The sequence below is a fragment of the Neolamprologus multifasciatus genome, chromosome 4 (genome assembly GCF_963576455.1).
Source record: "Neolamprologus multifasciatus chromosome 4, fNeoMul1.2, whole genome shotgun sequence".
NCBI lineage: Eukaryota > Metazoa > Chordata > Actinopteri > Cichliformes > Cichlidae > Neolamprologus > Neolamprologus multifasciatus.
Genome location: NC_140442.1, coordinates 2,769,227 through 2,794,003, shown reverse-complemented (window position 1 = coordinate 2,794,003; position 24,777 = coordinate 2,769,227). Strand labels below are relative to the sequence as shown.

General features: G+C 43.4%; 2 protein-coding genes and 1 long non-coding RNA gene across 5 annotated transcripts in view; 2 read left to right on the top strand and 1 right to left on the bottom strand.

The window, feature by feature from the left end:
- LOC146519468 (RNA binding protein fox-1 homolog 3-like) overlaps nt 1–24,777 on the top strand; it is a 358,350-nt gene that overhangs the window by 145,690 nt on the left and 187,883 nt on the right. The gene's annotated exons all lie outside the window — the stretch shown is intronic.
- The window catches only part of pctp (phosphatidylcholine transfer protein), a 433,835-nt gene extending 409,058 nt beyond the window's left edge, over nt 1–24,777 (top strand). Inside the window, exon 12 of the mRNA XM_085158210.1 lies at nt 1,451–24,777. The gene's annotated coding sequence lies outside the window, so the exon portion shown is untranslated. The remainder of the gene's footprint in view (nt 1–1,450) is intronic.
- Nucleotides 1,281–10,068, bottom strand: LOC146519472 (uncharacterized). The gene is made up of 2 exons (XR_014873902.1): nt 9,990–10,068; nt 1,281–1,440 (listed from the first exon to the last, which is right to left on the bottom strand). It is a non-coding gene; the product is annotated as an uncharacterized LOC146519472 (long non-coding RNA).

The window sequence follows — 24,777 nt, the reverse complement described above, 5'->3', positions numbered from 1 at the left end:
GTTTGGTGAAGCCACGGCTCAGAACGTAGCAGCGCTCCAAATGAACAACACCAGCGTGGCCCAAAAACAGGTGTAATGTAGTTTCTTTGTTTCTATTTTTTCAGTATCGATTCAAATTTCAGAAAACCCTTGAAGTCGGCTGCCTAACATTCATGATTTCACTCAGAACTGAAACATTTTCGCTGAAGTGTATATAATAACATTTTCCATTCATTCTTCCTAGATTGAAGTACATGATATGTCATTTTGTAGATCTGATCTTGGTCATTAAATGTGGGGGGAAAAAGTGCGAAGCATTTCCTCTTCTACGCTGGAGCTCTTCACATAAAGAGTCTTCAGCTTCTTTGATGTGTGTGTTTGAACGTGTTTACATGTCTTTGTGGGGTCCAAACATTGACTGTTTACCATGCTTGTGGGGACCAACAGGCCTGTGGGGACAAAATCCCGGTCCCCACAAGTTAAAGGCATTTTTTGGACTCATAATGGGGTTTTTGTGTTATAGGGTTATAAATAGGCTACGTTAGGGTTAGGTTTAGGGTAAGCGGTTAGGGAAAGCATTATGCCAATTAGATGTCCCCACAAAGATATGAAAACAAGATACTGTGTGTGTGTGTGTGTGTGTGTGTGTGTGTGTGTGTGTGTTTTGTCCTGTTGTTATTTTTTTTCCCTCTCAGTGTTGAAGTGGCTTCAGCACCTGCTTTTCAAAGTGAAGGAGGAAATGTTTTGCAGAGGGAAGAGCTTCTGCAGCAAAATCAAGAACGATTCCGCCCCCTTCACTCGTCACAGTGTGGGGGATTCAATCAAAAGTCTGCCCTGTGACCTGTTCTCAGAGAAACAAACAGCCAGCAGAGTCTCCAAAGACCAAAGCCATCAGAGGAGGGCGGCTGGTGTGTGAGCTAAATCGTGGCACTTTTCTGAAAGCTTCCATCATAGAAAAATTGTGAGTTGTCGCAGTGGAGAGTGACTAGCATGGCGCTACATTGATACATTGATGCAGTGAATGCCTTGGACAGTGCAGTAAAAGTGCTGAGGTTGAAATTAAGCTGTTATCTCTGGCATGTATCACTAGGGAGGCAAGAAGCAGAGGTGCAAAGGCAGTAGCCTGTTTGCTTTACTGTTATTGCCTCTTTCCTCATGTTCTGCCATTTTAAATGAAACGCAAAGTTTGTTTATCTTTTATTTTAACAAATCCGCTTTGCCGTTTTACCGAAAATCCATTCTCTGCTCTTTTTTTTTATACAGTGCACAAAAAGGGGGAGGTCACAGGATTTTCTTTTGGCCTATAGGAGTATATGTAGCAGATTTTAAGCTGTCATTTCTGCCTTATCTTGAAATTAATGAAAGTAAACATAAAAGAGAACACGGATGTCTTCACAGCCGAGGTGGATAGATACCACCACAGGTCAGGGGGATTTTGGGTAAACTTTCCCTTCAGCAGACCTATACTGAGGTATTACCACCTTAACCCTTTAAGACCTACCATAGAACCAAGTCCGCCAGAGCTTACATGTTGTAGTGCCATTTTTGGGAGCATTTCAAGTTGATATACATCAATACAACTGTTATAGTCCATATTTTAATAATATGCATACATTAAGTCCATAGTAATTACATTAATTGCAAAAAAGTGCAATAAACTACAAAAAAATAGTTTTTGTTTTTTTACATATATTTCTACTTGGAGAAATTTAAGAGGCTTATCCCTCAAAACTTTAAATACAAAAAAGTTGCAAAAAATTGTTTACAACAACAGGAAATTTATTTTGAGTGTCTTCATAGTTTTATTTTTGAGATACAGCAATATTTATATACAATCCTATGATGCAAATTTGCAAAAAAACCAGCATGTGCATCAAAATAAACTATTTCCAGCAGTGCAATTCGAGTTCTAAGCATCCCAGAAACTATTCAGAAAAGTCAAACATGATTTATAAAAACACCAGTATAGGCTTTTAAGGCCTACAAGTAAAAAACTACATTTTACGTGAAAATGATGTCACTTCCGGTTCCGGGCAGGAAATGGCGGACATGTGATCGTTCGCGCTGACGTCTATTCCAACGTAGGAAGTGTTATGAACAGCTGATCGGATCGGCAAAGCGTGTTTCTGGAATATTATGTTTTTGTTGCTGCAAGTGCTTTTTATGCAGTTTTTGCAAAGCTATATGTGGAAGGAAACTGTGACCGAGGACAAGCTGATGGCATAAGATGTAAGTACAACTCCTCCGGTTTCATATGCAAAAAGAATTATTGCAGTTCCGGTTCTACAGGGATTTAAAATAGTAATGCAAAACGGAGCGTGTCCGCTTCGACCGGCTTTAAAGGGTTAAATGTAAGTAGCTGATATTACTAAAAACAGACGGCTGTGCCTGAGAAAATTGGTGCATGTATCATTTATTTATGTGTTTCCAATTATTTGCGACTCTGGAAAACACAAAAAAAATGTATTTAAAACAAGAAAAAAAGTCCTAGTTTTGGTGCGACATGCATTTCAACCATACATTGTTTCCTACTGAATATGAGTCTGGTGCATAATCAGCAGCTCATTAGTGTTTTGTCCCCATTTTCATCTTAACCTTCTATTAACAAAAGCATACATAAGCTGTCCTGGTATGATGAGGATTTAATTGAGTGTACAGTAAACAGCGGCTTCCTGGAGCAGGAAATAAAACTCATTTGCATTAAAGTCATTAAATGATATTAACATCAGCTTAAACAATGTTGTCCTAACACAGAATTTTGTATATTTTGGTGAAACGATGAGCCTGAACTGTGTGCCACTGAGCTTAGATTCGGGGGAAATCTGCTTACCACAAAAAGTTTCTTTATGAAGCAGAAAAGCTTTGAGATGCTGTTACAGACATGTAAGCTGAGAGCTCGCACACTTATACATGCAGTATAACGTGTGTTTGCATTGCACTAAATATTTATAGGTAATTTATTGAATTAGGTCTCTTTAATGTTTTACAATGTGGGCTGAAGCTTCTGTATATTCCACCTATACTGTTCACATAGCGTAGTCTGCATGGCGACGATTTCACTAGCACACGTTTGAAATTCCTCACCACAGTTTACTCCGTTGGCAGATATACATCTTATTTTTTTTTTGTTCTTATCTTCGTTTCGGCTTTATTTTTTAACACCTATTTCTCCGCGCCAGCTCTCGCTGAACAGGAATACATAGGAAGTATTTTATTTGTACTTTTATCTGCAGTGTTGATTAGATAGCGAGTAGGACGAGGTTTGTTCGAAACAGCAACTCCGAGCAGCAGAGTGGTGAGAATCCCACACTGCTGGAATTAATGCTGTGGAAATTTACCATTTTTATTATACCACTGTAAATTTCCCCGGAGAGCTGTCAGAGTACAGGTATTTCCCCACCTACATCAGTGTTTTTATTTCTTGACAGACCATAATTTGTTTGTAAATGTAATATTTTTCCAGTATCTTAATTTATTATACTTTAACTATTAAACAGTTATGCAAACAGGGAGGCGAGAGTTGCATTCCTAGTCACAGATCTTGATTAATCAATTACCGTTAAGAGTTAAGAAAAAAGCCCGAAGCTTTGCAAACAGCACTGGGGAGCACTGCGGTTTTAACTTTTAGAACCACAAACCCTTTTAGAGGCACGGGCCGTAATGGTGAGGTAAACAAATGTATCACAATTATTTTGACAAAGATGCATTAATGTTCAAAATGCTGCACATAGCACTTTATAAAAAATCTGCTTCAATGCATATCATCCTAAAGTAGACAGTGAGTAATATGCTCGAGGCACAACGATTGGTTGATGTGACGTTGCAAGATAATGACAAAAATCAACAGATTGGTCTTTAATGACGGGACGCAGATGCCATCCTTCAAACTCCGGACTTCGGCGTCTTCTCTACACGCTTTGTGTTTTTTCGGATCCCAAAATAAGTTTCCTCGTGAAAAGTTGCAATATGACACTCGTACGTCACGTTCGTCTCCCTGGGGCGCGGCGAGCGAGGGAACGTATGCGCAGGTGCCGGTTCTGTCACGCCGCACCGACACCCCCGTGAGTAATCTGGCGCATGATAAACAGAGGGTCGAGGTGTCACAGGAACACCTCGGCGACTGGCACAAGGGTAATTACTCTTCCTGCGTGGGTGCAACTCAAAATTTTTGAACCTTTTCTTTCTCCAATCATACTTGATGGATTGAGTGGGAGAAGGCGATCATCTGGTTCTTAGCAGGCTCACTGAGCGTGGTAGGCCTCTGTTGATTAATGATATCTGCTGCAAGTCACCAAAAGCGGAAATTAAGTATTTCTGTTTAAATGTAACATTTGTCTCCTTTGCTGGTGTTGAGAAAGGCATTTGTCAAAATCCCCGGGCTTTGGCGATAGGTGGATTTCCTCAGGGAGCATGCTGGGAATTACTCCCTACTTTCACATTAATGGCATTCAGTGTTCCTATTTTATACCTTGAATCTACTTTTCACCCTTTAACCTCTGCGGTGGATTTTGAATATGTAATCGTTCGCTTTTAAAAGCGGTTGGTCGGCCGGGCGGCAGTTTAGGATTAAGCATGTCGTAGATTTTTGCAGAAAGATGAGGAATGACCTTGGCCGTGCGATTCCCGATGGCATCTCTGTCTGTGGTGGGCACATGGGAGGGGTTCTGGTGGTTTCACTGGTTGAGTTGGGTTACCGTTTGTGCTGATGGCGAGCCCCTGCCACGCTGGAACGGAACAGACTCCGGCTCCCAAGGAGACTAATGGTTACAGGGCCTGGCCATCGTCCAGTGCTGCCCCAGCCACTGCCTCTCCCGTCGCTGGGATATCATTACCTCCAATGTGTTACATCAGACTCGCTTGGTCAGGCTCTGAAACAGTCAATACTCCACAATTTAGAAAATCAGCCAAGTTTGCAGAAACAAAGAGGCAATATCGGAAATAAAGACGGATATATAATCTGACGCCAGGCATTTTTTCATGCTGGCTGAATTATTTGTTGTCCGGAAGGTGGGGATGAGGAAGGGGTAGAGGGGAAGGAAGGAGGGAGGGGAGCCAGGGATCTGTCAGAGGTTAGAGGAGGTGGTCAAACGGCCTGAATAAACGTGCAAATCACAGTGCCCAACCGCTGACCCTCCCCGTCTCATACAAGCAGCCTCTACTTTTTCCATCAATGGAAATCTAATTGCTTGAAAAGCGATCAATGGAAACTAAATTGGTTTTGTGTGGAAGCGAGCATGGAATAAGCTCTGAGCCGTTTTAATGTGTGTTGGTTTTGCATCTTAAATCACGGTAATATTTGGAGCGGGCCCCTGTTCTCTGGAGGGGGTAAACTTTGGTAATGTCGAGACACCGGGGAGGAGGCACTCAATCAAGCTCCTAATAAAAATCACGGCCTTAATTGTTTTTCCAAACTCGTAAATCGTCCGGCTTAATGGGTTAATATTAAGACTTGTAAGAGGACGGCATGCTGCATGTTTTGGAGTGGCCGGGAGCTCTTCATTGTGGAGCTGCGACCACTGATAACCCTCTAGTGATCTGATATGACTAATCCCCTCTAATCCTTAATACACTCCTTAACATGCTCCTAACTGACAGCAGTCGATATGGGTGCACTTCTCTGTCTTATCGCTGATCTCTTTGTCTTTGTGCGCGCTCCGCAGTGAAATTTGCTCTCCCACTCATCCTTTTGAGCGAGGATCACTGGCACATCTGCATCGGCGTCACACGTTTTAGCTGCGAGTGCTTCTCGATAAGCTGAGGGTTGATCAGGGTTTTGAAATTGCACGGGGTTACCGAAGGGCTCGCAGAAAGTCAAGCGCGTGGCGCTTATGCGATGGAAAGGCGAGCCCGTTTCTACCGCAGTATCCAAAACTGCTCCCCCCCCCTTCCTCCAACTTGTCTTTCCCGGCGGACAGCTAGATGGACTGCACGGGAGGCTGGGATGTGGCTGGTGCCCACCGATCGTGTAGCCTTACCCAGGAAAGAACGGTCCCAGCAGAGTAATTTATTGACAGCATTGAGATGTGTTTCTGCCCAGGTGCTTCTCTCAGCCATCCCTCAGGTGCTTATCTATCAGTTATCAGTGCAGACAGAGCACAGACCCAGGTTGTATTTCTGTCTGCTATTGTAATTACATTGTAATTGATCTGAGGGTGTGCTGGGCAGTGCCCGTGCAGTAACTTTGCAAGGGCTTTCCTTTCTTTTGTTATCTGGGAAAGCGCTACGGTATCATTGCGAGCAAACCTTGTAATTGTTTTTACATCCTGCTGTCGCTGGACCGAAACCATCCCGTAAAAGCAAGACGTAAAAGATAAAAAAGTGGTTACGAAGCAGAGAAAATTACACCGAGAAACAGCTGATCATGAAATCAAATGTATATATTTTCGCTCTGGCCTGTGGCGCTGCTTATCCATCTAGATCCTTTTGGTGTACGTTTCCATTTTTTAAAATTTCGCCTTCTCTTGACTATAATGGAGCCAAATGGACTTCATGCTGTGTTGCTCAAAAAGAGCCCCTCCCCCCCAGAAATGGAGAGAAACTCTGCAACAGTTTCTTTTTGCAGAAATCATGACCTGGTTACTCAAAAATATCCCGGAGCCTCGCTGTGAGCACAGACTATTTTCTTTCTGTTGAACTACACCGTTCTAACATATGTTTGTGCAAAAAGGACACGTGCATCTACCTGCGAGGTGTGGCTCATAACCGCAGCAGGAGGCGAACGTTTATCTGGGTCACAATTTCTGGAAAGAGACGTTGCAGCTTAGCTGTACACATGCTCGGGTTACTCACAAAATACAAGACAAGAAGGACTACGAGCCAAAAGGAAGTATGCAAGCTTGGTTTTCGGACTAACTGTCCCTTTAAGCGGGTTTGAACTTTATTGAAAGTCATAACATGAGCATAGAAAACATGCTGATTAGTTGCTATATGCACAGAAATGCTTACATGTCAATATCAGCTTTATTGGAATTAATGTTGATCCTGAAAATCCGACAGCTTGTCTTTTCATTTTCTGTGCCGTCACCCTCGCAACAACAGCACCACCACCAAACGGCACGCGTATCATTCCGATCACGCATATTAACCAGCCCTCGCCACCCATCAATCTTTTCTCCACCATTTTGTAACTGATGCTGAAATGATGTTATAAATGAGGGTTGAAAATATCCCTGCGCTGGCCTGCATCAGCAGTCTGAGGGCCTATCGGATGTTCTCCACACACATCTGCGAGCTGTACTCACCTCTGGGAAATTAGCAATCAACCTTTTACCAGCCAACACCTGTATAAGGAACACAACATCACCAGCCAACCCTTGTAATGTCAGGTCGCACGCCCTCGCGCGCCTGTTGTGTCGAAGATGTTTTGTTACCCCCGATCGTAATTTCGCATCGCTAATCACTGCCGTGGCATGTAATTTGCATGTCGACTCCTTCCGTGTAATAACAGCAGCCTTAAAGCGGCGCCGAAACCATCTGAAACCAGCGTTCGTCCTGAAGCTCCTGTGCAGTCTAATGTAAGTATGCACGCTCTCCCTCATGATCCCTCATTTATCATTTTGACACTGGCTACTTTTTTGAAGTGGAGAAAAATGTTGCAGTCAGCTCTTCCTTTGGTCTCGGAAAATATGTGCGAATGAGCGCGCGTATGTGTCGCGTGTGCGTATTTTCAACTGCTCTTGGAAGATAGAGGAGAGGCGCGTGCGCGTGCGCGCATTGTGTTTGTGTACACGCATCAGTATGATTAAGGAGCGTGGAAACATGGCACTGGCTATTTACTGCTGATAAACCAGAGTGTGCATTTGTTGTTGTGTTGCATCGCCATTTCCTGGTCGCTTGTTATTCTTATTCAGATGCTCCATCTATCCTGCTTTATGTAAGACAAATTGTTTCCTATTTTTAGGAAGCTTGTTGACCTGATACAGGCAAAAAAAAAGGAAGGCTTTTCAAAATGTAGCATTTTTTCTATCATTTAGCACCGTTTTAGTTCGCTTTAAGTTAACTTTATGCAACTGTTGGACGTCACGTAGGCACCTCTCCGCTCAGCTTTGACCCAGAAATGCTGTTTAGCAGAACTCCTGACATTTACCTGAGCGCGGACTAATATCCGTGTTAAATTGCATCAATAGATATCCGAACAGGTATCTGTATTGATTGTCATGGAATCGATTGGTGACATTATGATCCTTCTCACAATGTGCTGGTGGAGAGCCTCTGATAAACAGTCTGATCCATCTAGCTGCACAGAGGGATAATGTTACTTGGCTTTTCTGTTGTGTGCATGTGCATGCGCGCGTGTGTTGGAGTGTGTCGTGGCAGGTTACAAATGAGTTTGTTTGTGTTCTGGCCGCAGAAACCTTTTATGCCCCGGGCTGTGTGTGTTGTGTGGGTGGGTCTTGGAGAATGCGATAGAGACTAAGGATCTGTAAGTGTGTGTGTGTGTGTGCCCAAATAGCCCTATATGTGTGGGTTGGTTATGAGTTTGAGATGCTTTTTTGGTATTTTTGCCTGTTGTTACCACCTTAAGCCATATAGTTTGCTGTCCACTCGGTTTCGATCTCCGTGCTCGCGCCGAGGTCAAGAAGGTGACCTATTGGTAAAAGTGCCTTGCGTGCCAATAAATGCCTAGCAGTATTAATCACATAGGAGCCCTCACTCTGTGAAGAGGTCAATGCTTTAAAGGGCACCCAGAGAGCTGCCTAAGACTGAAATACAGCCAGGGCATCTTTCCGGTTGAATGTACCAAAAGTTTTATTAGTTCCCCCAATGAGGTCAGTCTGCCCTGCATAAATGAAATCTGTCGATATCCCATTATAGGCTTTTGGAACTTGATTGTGAGGCATCTGTCAGATGCATATTTCATTCTAAATTTAGTTAGCTGGCTGTAAGTAATGCATACATTACCACCAGCTTATTTCCCAGTGTACACGGCTGCAGAACATCTGTTTTTCTATTAAGTGAGAGATGAAATATTAATCTTAAAGCAAATCTGGTGCGAGTCAATCACTGACAGAGCGCAGTGACAGCTGCTGTGAAAGCAACACCAGCATGTCAGGTGTCTGCCTCGATACATCTGATCACGACACCAACACGCACCGTACCTCAGAGCCAAAACACGGACGGGTTCAGAGGATCAAATGGACTGTTTTATTAACCGGGTCGATCTGAGCTTGTAATTGCAGAGCGGTTGCATTTAGAGCTCCGGTGCTGTTGATGCGGTCAAAAGGAGCACGTGCGTGCATCGTCTGTGCCGCGGCGTAGACGTTAGCTGCGAGCGCAGGCAGGGAAACGCAGGGCCCTGACAGCAGCAACGGCATAAGTCTGCCTGAAGTCTGCAGCATTTGTTCGGGGATGAACAGGAACCAAAATCAACATACATTACATGGCTGAGTAATGGAAATGAGAGAAACACTGATGGCCGTGATTTTCAGCAGAATTAGTCATCTGCACTGGCTCTAAGTCATTCCCATGCACGACTGCCTTAACAGATGTGTACGATCAATACATCAATATAATGTATGCTCCACGTTTTCGTTCACGTTTTGCCTTTCTGCCTGTTGAAATTGAAATCAGACGTCGGGACAGCAAGACTTCCAACGAGCCGCGTCGACGACACGTGAAATCAAAACTCCACAAAAAAGTCTGCAGACCTCTTGAATATTTTATGCGATAGATTTTTACATTAATCACTAAATACAGCGTCCACCCATTCAATGTATCAATCCACTCTGAGAATTTATTGAACAAACAGGGATCCATACTATGTAATTATTGCCCCCTAAATAGCCCCAGTGAATACTTGAAAAGCTAACTGTATGTCAATATTGCTCAAAGGTGAATTCTATCGACATGCAGCATTTGAAGAATTTAGTATTTGTCTTGGTTACCAGGTGACGGGCACAGAGCTTAGCTGGAGGCACCTGTATGGTACGTTTCTCATCGCTAAGTGCAAAACTGTTTATTTTAAGATAACAACACACACACACATATATATATTACATTATGACATTAACCCTTTAAGACCTACCATAGAACCAAGTCCGCCAGAGCTTATATTATATTTTTACATGCTGTGGAGCCATTTTTGGGAGCATTTCAAGTTGCTATACATCAATACAACCATTACAGCCTAGATTTTAATAATATGTCTGCATTAAGTGCATAGTAATTACATAAATTGCAAAAAAGTGCAATAAACTACAAAAAAATTTAAAATCGTTTTGTTTTTTTAACATATATTTCTAGTTAGAGAAATTTAAGAGGCTTATCCCTCAAAACTGTAAATACAAAAAAGTTGCACAAAATAGTTTCCCACCACAGGAAATTTATTTTGAGTGTCTTCATAGTTTTATTTTTGAAATACACCAATTTTTATACACTGCAGGAAAAACGAAAATAAATATTATGATGCAAATTTGCAAAAAAAGCAGCATATGCATCAAAATAAACTATTTCCAGCAGTGCAATATGAGTCCTAAGCATCCCAGAAACCACACAGAAAGTCATAAAGTCAAACATAACTTTTAAAAACACCAGTATAGGCTCATGAGGCCCTGACGGTAAAAAACGACATTTCCGCGAAAATGACGTCACTTCCGGTTTCGGGCAGGTCATGGCGGACATGCGATAGTTCGCGCTGACGTCTATTCCAATGTAGGAAGTGTTATGAACAGCTGATCGGATCGGCAAAGCGTGTTTCTGGAATATTATGTTTTTGTTGCTGCAAGTGCTTTTTATGCAGTTTTTGCAAAGCTATATGTGGAAGGAAACTGTGACCGAGGACAAGCTGATGGCATAAGATGTAAGTACAACTCCTCCGGTTTCATATGCAAAAAAAATTATTGCGCTAGCTCACGTGGTTGCAGAGCTACCGGGATTTAAAAATAGTTACGCAAAACAGAGCGTGCTGCTCTGACCGGCTTTAAAGGGTTAATAAATAAAGAAAAACAGTCATTTGTAGAGCTGCTTGTGTTAGACAAGTGAAAATAGCAACATTCGTACAATCTTTAAAGCTTTGCAACAGCACGATGTAACGCAGGAAAGTTAATTGGATAACAACATTACATTTTAATAGTTGTTGCCTAATGTTGCTTCTGCTGCAGGACTGTTAGGTTTGCATTCAGTGCTTTTCATCAGAAACGTATTGAGTTGACACCAAAACAGGTCAAAAGCTCTAAACAAGGCCTTAAAATGAAGACTAAGGACATGTTGTCATTTTAACCAGCACAGGAAGCATGGGAGGGCAAAAACACCATCTCTGTATGCTAATTTGTCTGTCGTATCTGTCAGTTGTCCGTCCTGTCCAAGCCACACATATTTCACCTTCAATAAAAAGCAAATATATATCAACACTCTTTAGGTTTTGTGGATGTGATCTAGTGTCCAAACAACTGAATATTTAGATGACTAGAAACAAAGGAGTTCCTGCTGGAGCTCCACTTTGGCAGTGCTCACCTTTATCTTACACAGAGCCAGGGTGAAAATGTACAAAAGTATGTTACTCGCACGGGTCAATAATGCTGCCCTGGGGAGGTGAAGGACAATAAATTCTTCATTGTCAAAGTAAAAGTAAGTGCTAATTAGCTAGCGTTTGCTAGCTACCCAACATTGATCCGCGGGTCACTGCAGTCAGCGCTCCAGGGCAGTAGTGTCAAAGCAATGATATTTTTGTTAGGTTAACACATCTTGGAAGATAAATCTAATAAAAACTTTCCCTTAAAGGCAGTTTGAGTATCCCACCACTGACAGCTCGGGTAAGGGTTAGAGTTTAGCAACTGCTTAATGAACTGTCCTGCATTTTGACTAGTAAACCTAGAACTATTGACCATCCCAGTCTTATTCCCATGATGCTGCTTTTGTGTTGAAAGTCACGAACGTCTCACAGCTGTCCTTTGGTATTAGTCCTGTGATGCGTTGGCCTGTGGCAGTACTGAGACGGCTCTCTCGCTCCCAACTTGTCACATGTGGAGAAAGACTCCATGGTGTCACATTTAAAATCAGTGGGTAAGCATGATGTGCAGGGTAAATGTTGTAAAGGGACATATTTTATCCAAACAACAGTCTTTTGGTAAGCCTAACGAAATAGGCCTTCGTGCCTAAATCTAACTAGGGAGTGAAAGCAAAGTGCAGAGCTCTTAAACAGGACACAAACCACAGTCTCCTGGCTGAGATTTACTCCAACGCCATCCTTCTAACTTCCAACAGCGGACTTCCGTTAATGTCATCGACCGCTGTTGCGATGGCCGGTCCACCAAAAGTCTCCGCCACGGCACCGGTTTCTGATGTAATGGCAGTATTTGCTGTTATAGGATGGCATTTACCTTCCAGTCCTCTAGGGAGGGGCCAACTATGTGTAAGACAATAAAGAAGAAGAATAACAATGCTACTAAAAATCCCAAATGTACAACATCATTAAGCATATATGCAGCAGTGCAGTTTATTAATGCAGAATGTGTCGCCATTATAGCCCACATGCTGCATCGGTGTCTTCCATTGTTCAGAGGCGCGCGCTGGCGCCCAACTGTACGTCCCTGCAGATTTCCCCGCAGGCCCCATTGTGTGCCGACACAAGCAGAACTGTCCTCCGTCTTGAGCTAAAGATGCTTGGACATTAGCATACACAGGTTGTCAGTGGTAAATGAATGACAAGACTTTCATCTCCCGATGTGTCAGCCTCGCTTAGCGGTGACACGGTTCAATGTGCCCCGTAAAGTGCCACTGTGGAAGCCGGTGGAACCGGCACGCGATTGAAACCCAGCCTCGCAAAGATTACTTAATAAATAGAATAATTTTGCCATCAATATTATCCCAGCTCTGTGACAATGTCAAAAGAGAGCAAGAAAACAACCAATCTATATTTGTTATGAAAGTTCGCCATTGTCTGTGTTCTCGTGTGCAGCCGTTTAAGCCGTAATGAAAAATGGAGGCATGTTTTGTACGGGGAGGAAGAGTTTTATGAGTGATTTTTGTTTTGATTTTTTGTTGCTCAGCTTCTGTTTTGCAGTCCTTTCTCTGTAGCCGGACAGCACGAGGCTTTTCATGAAGATGCACATATTTTCACAGGTGATACTGACTCAAGACAGATATGGTTGATGAACTCAATTACTGTACATAAATTTAACTGCGATAGTTAAAGCGACGTCAATTAGTTTTTGTTGGGAATATTTAATGCTCATTAAAAATTAAATCTATGAAGGCTCACTTTGCAGAGAGAAAATTTAAAGCATGAATATTTTATGAGCCCTGACTTGTCTGTCTTGATGACTGTGACTAGTTCTGCCAGCAGCTGCTCGGGATTCTGCAACGCCGGCCACGCGATCCAGCCCCCCAAACTTCTGACGTCCCGTCCTTAAAATGGATGACATCTTGATTCCCCGGTAATGAAATCATCACTGGGATATTGCGGACGGTTTTAATTCTGATTAAAAGTCATTTTTTAAAGAGATGACCTCAAACATCTCTACTTCTCTCATCTCCGCTCTAATTCTTCATTTCCCATTGCTCCGAGCCGAAGTCCTGAGTTGGCAAAAATCTGCTCGTGAATAGGAAACGTTTATCAAATTTCTCCATTAATCTGATGCGGAGGCCTTGATTAAAATGCTACCCCACACAGACAACGCAGATGCTCAGAGTGCAGACTATAGGAATGCACAGATTGATACAGATGTGTCGCGCTTCTGTGCTTTGTTCGGTCGCAGAGGGTGGCTGCTGAGAGAATCGATAAAGGGAATGCTCTGTGATCGGGGGGGTCGGCTTTTGTCCTTAGTGTTTATCCTGACTCAGCACAAAGTCAAAAAGGCAGCATGTGACCAAAGGGAAGACTGATGTGCCGAATACCCCCCCTCCCTCGCTTCCCTCCACCCTATCTGACCGTCAGGGATTCCACAGAGTGAGCAGAGATTGATTCTCTCCCCACTCAGAGATATAGGGCTTGTTTTTCACACAGGGCGATATGAGACTTTCAGAGAGGGTCTGGCTGTAGGGGCGGTGGGGTGGGGGGAGTGTTGTGCAGAGATGGTGGGATTGGTATTGGTAGAGATGACAGGGCGGTGATGTGGGGATAGGCAGGGTTGATTGGAGCTGAGAGAGAAGTGAAAAACTGAGACAGAGATGGAAAAGCCGAGGCCCGCTCTCCCAGACTGAAGGGATTGGACCGCTGCCTCATTCCAGCCATTCCCGCGCCCAGAGACTCCACTCAGGCCAGGCCGGTGTTGCTTCTGGACAAGTCGTCCTCAAGCGTATAGATCTGCTGTCTTCTAATGCTGATTGATATTAATCAAATTGTCTTTGACTGACACAGCAGCCAAGAGCCACGATTTCTTAACCCAAAAGGCAATTTTCTAAAACGGGCTCGGGTTGAAGTCTGCAGGCGTTCTCGCCGACTGCTCCTGCCAGGGCCACTGACCCCTGGATAGCACATGTAATGGATGAGTACATATGCCTTGTGCTGTCTCCCTCTCTCTGAGCGGAGGAGACATGAACTAATTAATTACGGGGGATGTTGGCCAGGCTGGACGCTGACACGATCGTTGTGGCTGTGTGGTTATTGACTACTCCGCAGAGGAAAGTTGCTCATTTAGCACTGTGTTGCGAGCCTGGGAGGTCACTGATCATTGTGGAAGGAGCATATGCTCTGTGTTTGTCTGTCTCTCGGCTTGTGTTTGCCTCGGTCACGTGCGACGCGCACGCGCGAGCATGTGTGTTTTCTTTCTCGCGAGTGTGTCAGCTATTAAACGCATGATGTAACCAGTAAGCATATTTGCACCTGTCACTTTTTCCTTTAGACCAGCCAAAGTGTTGAAGAGAAGCCGTCGTAAAGTGCAGCTTTTATTTCTCTGAGATCAAGAGTGGTTGTGGACATTCGAAGAACATGGCAAGTGGAGTAGATTAGAGGGTTATGCCCTTGAACATCTCTGGTTCTCAGTATTATTCTGAAAATATAGATTACAGACTCGGGGTCAGGGAGAGCACCGCGGGAGACTATAGAAAACCGCTGCAATCATCTCAGCCAGTCTCCAGCTCTGGTTCACATATGCTTTAGAAATTCTAATTTGCACAAGATGGATGTGGAAAACTACTCGGATGCATCTTAAAAACAGATGGATTATGATGACCGTGCTTTTACAAAGCACATCGCCTAAATGGCGAGAGCCTCGCTGCGTCAGAGCCGGTGGTGTTTCAGCTTTAACTGTTGCTCCTTAGGGACCCATCTTCAGGGGAGGAGATGCTTTTCTAATTGCTTCGGCTTTTGCCTTTTGGTCCTTAGGCATGCGCACCGAGGGCATGCGAGCGGTTGAGGTGGGAAGATCTTTGGGGAGATAACTTTGGCTTGTGTTGCAAATACTGTCAATGTGAGAGAGAGAGCTGGAGAGCGATTGTGCTGCTGTTTTATTTATAAGGGTTAACACAAGGCTGAAATTCTATATAATATATAGTATATGTGTAAAAAGCCTTATTTACTATTTTTCTGACAAGTGGGATTGAGTATGGATCCCCAGTTATGAATTACCCAATTTTTAAGAGATGTTAGTTTGTTATGACTTGTTGACTTTAAGGATCAATAATTGATCCCTTGGAGAGAACTTTGGACCTTTCATCCACATCCTCCCTTTAGCAAAGCAGATGTAAGCAGACATATAGTATTGCAGTCGGCTAGACTGGGGCTAATGGTTAAGTGTGGCTGTGCAAAATCACACAGTGAAAATATGGCGCAAACATGTTTTAATTCAATAGAAAAAGTTTGCATAACATTTAGAAAATATAGAAAATAACTGCTGGAGACTTTCAACATATTTTTGGTTTCTTTTCATCGTAAAATAGAAAATGACCCACAGCCGAGATTTGAAGAAGAGCTTTATGCCCGACATAGATGTGGTTAACCCTTTAAAGCCGGTCGGAGCGGGCACGCTCTGTTTTGCGTAAGAAATTTTAAATCCCAGTAGCTCTGCAACCACGTAAGCTAGCGCAAAATTTTTTTTTGCATATGAAACCGGAGGAGTTGTACTTACATCTTATGCCATCAGCTTGTCCTCGGTCACAGTTTCCTTCCACATATAGTTTTGCAAAAACTGCATAAGAAGCGCTTGCAGGAACAAAAACATAATATTCCAGAAACACGCTTTGCCGATCCGATCAGCTGTTTGTAACACTTCCTACGTCCATCAGCGCAAACTTTCACATGTCCGCCATGACCTGCCCGAAACCGGAAGTGGCGTCATTTTTGTTTTTTACCATCAGGGCCTCATGAGCCTATACTGGTGTTTTTAAAAGCTATGTTTGACTTTATGACTTTCTGTGTTGTTTCTGGGATGCTTAGGACTCATATTGCACTGCTGGAAATAGTTTATTTTGATGCATATGCTGCTTTTTTGCAAATTTGCATTATAATATTTATTTTCATTTTTCCTGCAGTATATAAAAATTGGTGTATTTCAAAAATAAAACTATGAAGACACTCAAAATAAATTTCCTGTGGTGGGAAACTATTTTGTGCAACTTTTTTGTATTTACAGTTTTGAGGGATAAGCCTCTTAAATTTCTCTAACTAGAAATATATGTTAAAAAAACAAAAACGATTTTCAATTTTTTTGCAGTTTATTGCACTGTTTTTGCAATTTATGTAATTACTATGCACTTAATGCAGACATATTATTAAAATATGGACTATAACAGTTGTATTGATGTATATCAACTTGAAATGCTCCCAAAAATGGCTCCACAGCATGTAAAAATATAATATAAGCTCTGGCGGACTTGGTTCTATGGTAGGTCTTAAAGGGTTTAAGGACGGTCTGTAATTCGTCAACATAATCAGCTGCCGTTTGTCATTTAAAATATTTGTAGCCGTTTTTTCTGTCGAGACACATCCTACTGTCTCCGAACAGACGTGGGAAACCTCAAGGAGGAAGCAGCTAAAGTACGCAGCTCAATTAAAAATGGCTGTTAATAAATTACACCTTTAGTATCTTTTCTCTCTGCTGTCATAAATCTAATAAAGCAAAGGTCTTGTGGGTCTCCTCATAATAGATGAAGACAAAACTCCCCCCGGGACCAATTAGACCACCAGGAAATTACTATCTACTGGATTGTGTACCATTAGAAACATCATATCGAAGAGCTTTTGAACAAACACTTGTGAGGAAAACATGATTTAAGAGATTCACACGAGGCTCTGAGAATTTATGTCGTCTTTCTTCTGGGGGCTCCGGTCGCAGCGATTACGAGTTGACCCAGCTGTATCCGAATCTAACGGCTGATAATCCCCAGCTGATGGAGGTGACAGTGATGTCGCGCAGACGGGCTGACGGGAGTAGATTGGCAGGTGTATTTCGCCGCGGTTATTGAGAGGTGAATCGGCGGGTGGCGGGACGAGCCTCTGCCTGGCTAGAGGGACGCGGCGAGTCGTACATTTTTAATGGTTTTCAGGGGCTGCTTACGCAGCTCCTTGTTACTGCCCATCCAACCTGTCATGGCACTGGGCCCACCAGCCTGAGAAACAGGCCTTCCTTCAGACACCTCAATAATTTAGTGCATGTGTTTACAGAACGTTGACAAAGTCAAGTGCACTGGCACTGTATACATCCGGGGATGAATAATACATGTGGCCGGTTCAAGAATGTGCCTAGTGGTATGGAAGTTCAGATCTACCTCACATAAGCAGAGTAAATGTCCTGACATTTCAAATATCCACTGTGCTGAAATGTGCTGAACGCACAGAACTGCTCTGTGAAGAGGGAGAGTTGGTGGTGATGGGGGTGCAGCTGGTGATGGTGGGAGGGATGAGGATTGTACTCCAGAAATAAAGAGTTTCTCTCTCAGAACAATGGCCTGAAACAAACCCTGCATGGCCGCGGGCTCTTTGACGGGACGTTACTTGTTTGATGCCTCCACGCTTTTATCTGTTGTTTGAGACGCTTAGGAGAATTACAGACAGTGAGAACATGTGGGAGTTATGTTAATTACATGTTTTGTTTTGTTTTTTTCTTATTTGAGACTGGGCATTCGCTCCATGATACCAGGAGGATAAAAAAGAAGAGATAAGGAATTCGGGAAGTGGAAGGCAGGGATATACACAGCTTTTTTTCTTTTTTGATCTCCCTCTTTCCCATCAACTGAAGTGCTGGAATCTCATCAGGAGTGAAACGATGACTAATCAATGTTTTACAGTCCCTCTGGTGCGCCAGCCTGGGACACCTAAAGGCCTCTCATTTCACTTGTATGTATGCATGAGTTTGTGCGCAGTTAAAAATGCCACAAACAAATCACACTTACTTTTGTATGTAGCAGGGATCGATAAACAAACTCCCGCTTTTTTTTTTTTTGAGTCCTTATCGTTCTAAAAACGACACCCGAATGCAACGAATTACAGCTTCGCCACTCGCTGCAGCATTTTACAGTGGACAGAGATATAAAACACCTCCTCAGTCACTCCCAATCAGCCTGATTTTTATGCACGCCGCGACATGTGTGCAGTGCAGTGGATCACATTTCAAACCGAGTTATTTGCAAGGAAGACATTATGCAATATTATGTTGGACCTGTGTACACTACATAGGCAAACACAAACAGACATTGCTTGCTTTTTGTTTTCCCCAGGCAACATCGGTGTCTCTGAAATGAAGCAGACAGCAAACATTTCCTGTTTGTTACATTGTAGGTATTATGCTGTCTCTACTGGAACAGGCGCCCGAACCACCAGCAGAGGCACAAAATACACACTCCAAGCCTAATGAATTTTTTCGCATAACACAGAGTTTGAGTTTTGTAATTGGCGAGGAAAAGGTACTCCGAAGTGACACGTTCTTCTTGTCGATATCTCCGTCGTCGGATAAGCGAGACGCCGTCAGATTGCTGCTTCGTCGTTACCCGAGTCTGATTTGCATTTGCGTCTCAGGAAGCACAGGGCGAGTGCCGTTTGCTTATTTTTCTGTTTTGCTCACCGGGCTCGCGCCCCGGGCCCCAGACCCTCAAATGCCTCAGTAGCCCAAAATTGCGTATGAACTGCTTTATGGGAATTTGATGAATTTAAATTTTTCTAATGGCCTCGAGAAGAGTTGTAGCACCTCAAAAACTGGAGGCATACTACTTTCTTACACTCCTTTGTTTCCATTGTAACACTGAAAACAGCACTAACACATGCTGAGTGTAAACTAGTCTTGCTTGGTATTAATTGATGAAAGAACAACAATGAGAGAAAAGTCATGATTTGTTTTTCCAGCTTATTGGCTGAAAGGATGGTCATGGAACAAATAAAGTAAAAATACTAATGGTTTGGATTTTTTTAATGCATTTTATTTGTCGTGTATTGACAGGTTTACACTCTTATTTTTGGGTTACGTACCAGCCAACATAAATAAGACAGACTGCAACCCTGAGCAGGAATATAATTCAGACTGATTAGGTGTTTATTAGCTCCTGATGAAGTCTTAAAGTCTTCAAGTGCTGGTTTGCTTTTTGCCGGCATGCTTGAGGAAGAAATTGATGTTTCTCTTAAAGATGGATTCTAAAGAGAGAAAAAATGGAAGTGGGCAGGACAGCACAATTCATCAATTCATAACTCGCTGATAAACAAGATAATTAAAGAAGGAGATGTTGCTGCATCACTTCTGCTGAGGTATATGATGCCTCAGTATAGCAGAGATAAGAGTGAGCGTTCATCCAGATTATTAGGAATTGAGATTCAAGATGGCCTCGCTGCTCATTTCTGTTGACAACCTCATATTTTGATGTTCTTTTATATTTTCCTCGCTGTTTACTTTTGAGGCTTTTTGTTTAGGCTCAGGCCTCAAAAGTGATGGGTTCCCATTATAAAACTGATCAGGGTTTGGGTTAAAATTTGCCGTTTTTGGAACTCCAATGTTGGTTTTCAAAAGTGTCCGCTTGGTTTGAAGTTCAGCCATTCCCAAAGTCAGGAGTGCTGCGGACCAGTTACAAACCAAAAAATATTAAATCTTCACTCTAATCAAAGTACAGTAGTGATGTGTGTGCTCGAATTTAAAAGCAAAAAAACACAACAAAGGCTGTAAATTGCTAATTTTACACTGTTCTGCGCAAATTATCGAGACCAGTGTGTGACCCACTGCCACTAGGACACAAAGTTCAATGCAAGAGCCGTAACTTTAGTTCAGAGTAACCAAAGTGTTAATTCACGTTTTCTAATAATAAATCCATTTATTAAAGTATGTAACTGCACTCTGCTTGTGCGTAATTTTCAAATGAGTCCATGATGTTGCTGTGGCCCACCTGCCGTACCTTTGCACCGGCACACACCTTACCGATAGCTGTCCTAGCTTATCACAGCATCGGAAGGTTGCCGGTTCGAGCCCCAGCTCCGACAGTCTCGGTCGTTGTGTCATTGGGCAAGACACTTCACCCGTTGCCTACTGGTGGTGGTCAGAGGGCCCGGTGGCGCCAGCGTCCGGCAGCTTCGCCTCTGTCAGTGCGCCCCAGGGTGGCTGTGGCTACAATGTAGCTGCCATCACCAGTGTGTGAATGTGTGTGTGGGACTGAGTAAAGCCCTATCCAAATACAGGCCATTTACCATTTCTTCACATGACCACTAGAGGTCTTATGTCACAATCTAGGTTGATCTCTTTGGTTACAGATGATAGCAGCTGCCATCTGAGCCTGGAGGGTATGTCAGCGATATGTAAGGGACTGATAGCAACAAGCTCGTAAGTGCTGTAATACGGGTATCGAGCAAAGGTTTGCAAAAACCCCAAAACTTCTTGCAACCAAAAGGTTTACTGTAGAGCCTGAATATATTTTGGGGCTTCAGCAGCATATTAGGAAGAACGAATCAAGTGTCAGCAGGCTGACTGGCCGGACACCGCCTGTAGGGCGATATAGTCGTTGGAGTGTCTGCACAGGCAGCGATATACATCTGCACACGTGCATGTAGACGCCGCATTCACCTGGTGGGGGTACGTGTTGACGGGAGCTGAGTGTTGATTGAGAGGCTGTCCCTGTCTCCCCATACAGATTTATGATTGAGAGGATTTGTGTCCGGTTGGGGTACAGGCAGCTCAAACTTATCTTGCTGATAGACAGCCTTGTAGATTTCCTCAGAGTGGATTTATGTTCCGTGGGGGCCAGCGTTGTTGGGGTAGCACCGCCATATTCCCATTTTACTCTTTATTTGAACTTTACATTTGCTCACAGCTGTGTCGTCCTGCTCCGAGTGGCTCTCAACCTCCAGCCATTTACTGGGAATGTAATTATTTATGCTCCGGCGTAGAGAGAAAGATTTTATAAGGAGTCTCACATTTTATCTAATTTTCCGCTCGTCTCTGAAGATAGGCGATAATGGTGTTGAATTTCCTGAGATGCCATATATGGAATTATTTTTTTTTTACTACATTATTTTAAAGTCAGCATGATTTATGGGGCCCAGACTCGAGACGTGATGATCGTAATTAATCTGAACCGTTGAGAGGAAAAGGCCAACCGCTGATCTAGACGTGGCATATGGCTGTGGGATCTTACTCTCCCTGCACCAAATCTCACTTCTTCCACCTGAATCAGCGCGTTTGGCTTCGCCACGCAAGGGCGCCCCGCCACGCGTCGCTCTTTAACGCCGCAAACGTCTCTTCGGGGGGTAAACGTGAAAATAAAAAGCTCGTCGCGTCGCTCCTGGTTGTTGTTGTTTGACAAGAAGCAGGCAGGGCCGCATTCGTAGCCCGCGCGCCCCAGATGGAGATGTAAGGCAGCGGCTCTGGTGTTGACCTTGTCATAGCGAGCACATTTGCAGAAATAAAACTCATCTGAGCCTCAGACTGGCAGACAAAGGAGACACAAGTAGCTGGAGAGCTGGAAAGACAGAGAGAAAATTCTGAGTAATATTGATCTTAGTTAATTAGATTCCTATCTAGTCTCTGGGGACTGGTGTTCCGGCAACACATTTTAGAGTGAAGAAAGTGGCTGAGAGATATACCAGTATATGAACTCAGTTAATTTAATTTCAAAGCCCCGAGTACAAAATGTGATTTGATTATTGGGAATATTTTTCATGTCTAATTACAATTTCTCTTTTCTCCCCTGGAGTTTATCTAAACTTTTTTTTCTCGATGAATCCTAATGAATCTCAGTCCTTGTTTAGAACTAATGACCAAGTGTTTATCTCCCCACCCCCCCTACCACCACCACCACCACCACCACCCCCCCAACTGCAATGCATTTCAGTAATTCAATATGTAGTGCAGAAAAATTACATTTGAAATTGAGAACTGATATTGTTAGTTTCTCCGCTCATTGAAACTAAATGAATTTGCGCAGTGAATTACTAATTAGAAGGTATTTTATTTCAGTGTTCCTCAAGTTGAAGCCTTTGCAATGAAAGATATTATACTGGTAAGTCCAATTATTATTGTTTTTGTCATTGGGTTTAGTAGTACGTGAGCTGGTTCCATTCATAAAAGATTAAATAAGAAAAATAAAACCTGTGACATACATTTTCACATATTTTACCATGACGTGACGTACATTGCTGCGGTTTAACTGCGTCCTCGTCCTGCTCTGGGATTTCCTCTGTTTACATATGCGAGCAGGACCGGCGGGGGCGGGTGGAGGTCACGTCGACACATCCCGGGGCCGCACGCTAGGTCACCAGCTTTCATATCTGATCTGTTTGTCATAACGGCTTTTAAAAGGTCACACGTGTTGATTAAAATGACTGATCGTTAAAAGCATCCACCGGTAACCCGCACGCGCACACGTCCGTGGGTCATGTCCAACGGTGTACGGCGCCATTTATTATGGATGGATGCAGAGAGGGCCACGGATACATGAATTAGTGAAGTAGGTCAGGCAAATATATAAAAAGCGACACACTGTTGAAATATTGTCACATCGTCTCGTGTCACTCGGTACAGAAAGCACGCGCGTGAGATTTTTACATACTGCGGTCAAAAGCGGAGATACTGTACGAGCAGATGAAGAGAGACGTGTAGCCTTAGCAACCAACTGAAAAGGATTATCCGTGTATTCTCCTCACACTTGTCATCATTTATCTCTTACACATTATTTTTGCGCCGCTCTGGCTCTCTCCTAGCAGACTCTGGCTTTGCTGCAAGGCAATTGCTCTCGTGCGTCGCTGGGGAATTTATTGCGCTGCTCTGCTAGAGATCCAAATGTATTACTATGAGGACGCTGTGAGCGGCTGGCGGTATGGGGGACGTACCTGCATCTCGCCGAAACCCACCGCCGCGCCGCAGCCCCTTCCCGAGCAGCTCGCCGCCCCCAGGCATCTCGTTGTATGGGGGATATAATTGTTGCTGTAAATTCTGCCGCTCCCCAACGCCCCTGTCTTAACCGCCCATTACGCATGGTTCACTACGGCCCTTGTTGATTGCAACTGTCAAGAAGGGCAGATTTATGCACTCTGGCTTGGAGATGGAGGGATGAAAAGGAGTGAGAGAAGGGTGATTAGGGAGAGGCAGGTTTATTGGGTGAGCCCACGCTTGACCCCTCCTCCAGCCCGGTTCGCTCCTCGCTGATGTGGGTGGAGATGAGTGAGACTGATCGGCCAAAGCAGACCAGAATAGCAGGACTCGGTCCAAACCCACAAGATGGAGGGAGAAGTGAGTCCTTTAAAGTGGGCTGGTGATGAGATCTGTGCCTGATCCTTTGAGCATCGCTGTGAATGTGTGTTTTTTCTCCTTCTGCACACACACACACTCTTTTCTCAGCCCTCAGCCTCTCAGACACCCTGTCCTTTTTCAGAAAACACCACTTGTGTAACAAAGGCTGCTAATCTGTTGAGTACAGCAGTGAGCCCAGTGTGGAGGGGTGGCGGCGGCGGCGGGGGGAGAGCACTTCCTCAGCCCATCACAGAACCGTTGTGGTCACACTCTAATCCACTGAGCCGTCACAGCACTAAAATAAACCATTATTCTCTCATAGGGCTGCTGCTCTGCTCTGTTCTCCTCTGTTCTGAGGACGTGCATTGGTCTAGATCGACAAAAAATAGATATTTATATATATTTACGAGGGATTGTTGCTTATGTAACTTTGCATTTCCGAAATACCAAACGACAGCTGTGCAAAAAATTCTTTAAATTGACCTTTTGATTATGGCGGCAGAGTGTTATCTAACATAGATGCACAACTGACTTGAGATCTGGTGACTACAAAGACCGTAGCCCAAACCATCAAGATGATATCTTGAAAGAAGCCACTCCCACCAGGATACAATGTTTCATCATAATATGAAGGCGATCCCTCAGAACAACTTTGTATTGATTTCTGGTGACCTTTTCCTCTTAAGGGGACAGGTTGACCCAAACCAAGATGGCAGAATACCCCCCACACCGTAGGGGTCAACGGTTCAGGGTTTTCCATTAATTTAGCCATTTTAACGCAGCGTCCATGTTTTTGCGTTGCGTGTTCTGTAGCTTCAACTCGTGTTTTCTACACGCTGACATGTTATTTGTCACGTAATTATTCCAAGTCTGTTTACGTTGCTCGTATTGATCAATATACCATCATATATGACACAGAAAACAATTAAATCCTCACAGCTGAGAATTAAGTCAATTAATCTCACTATTACAGCCCTCGTGTGTAGTTATCTGTTACTATCCACTGTTATTTGTCTTTATTTAACTTGCTATAATGTGTTCGTTTGTTTATTCCATATGCTCTCTGTTACGGTCTCTTCTTCGTCATTTTATGTGTACTCATGTGTATTTATTTCTTTTTATATTCTGCCAATTAGTCACAGTAATACTGATTATTAATCTTAAGTTCAGCTCTCGTCTAATCACTTCAGTCTTGTGTGTTTTCTCACATGAAAGGAGGTCTTAA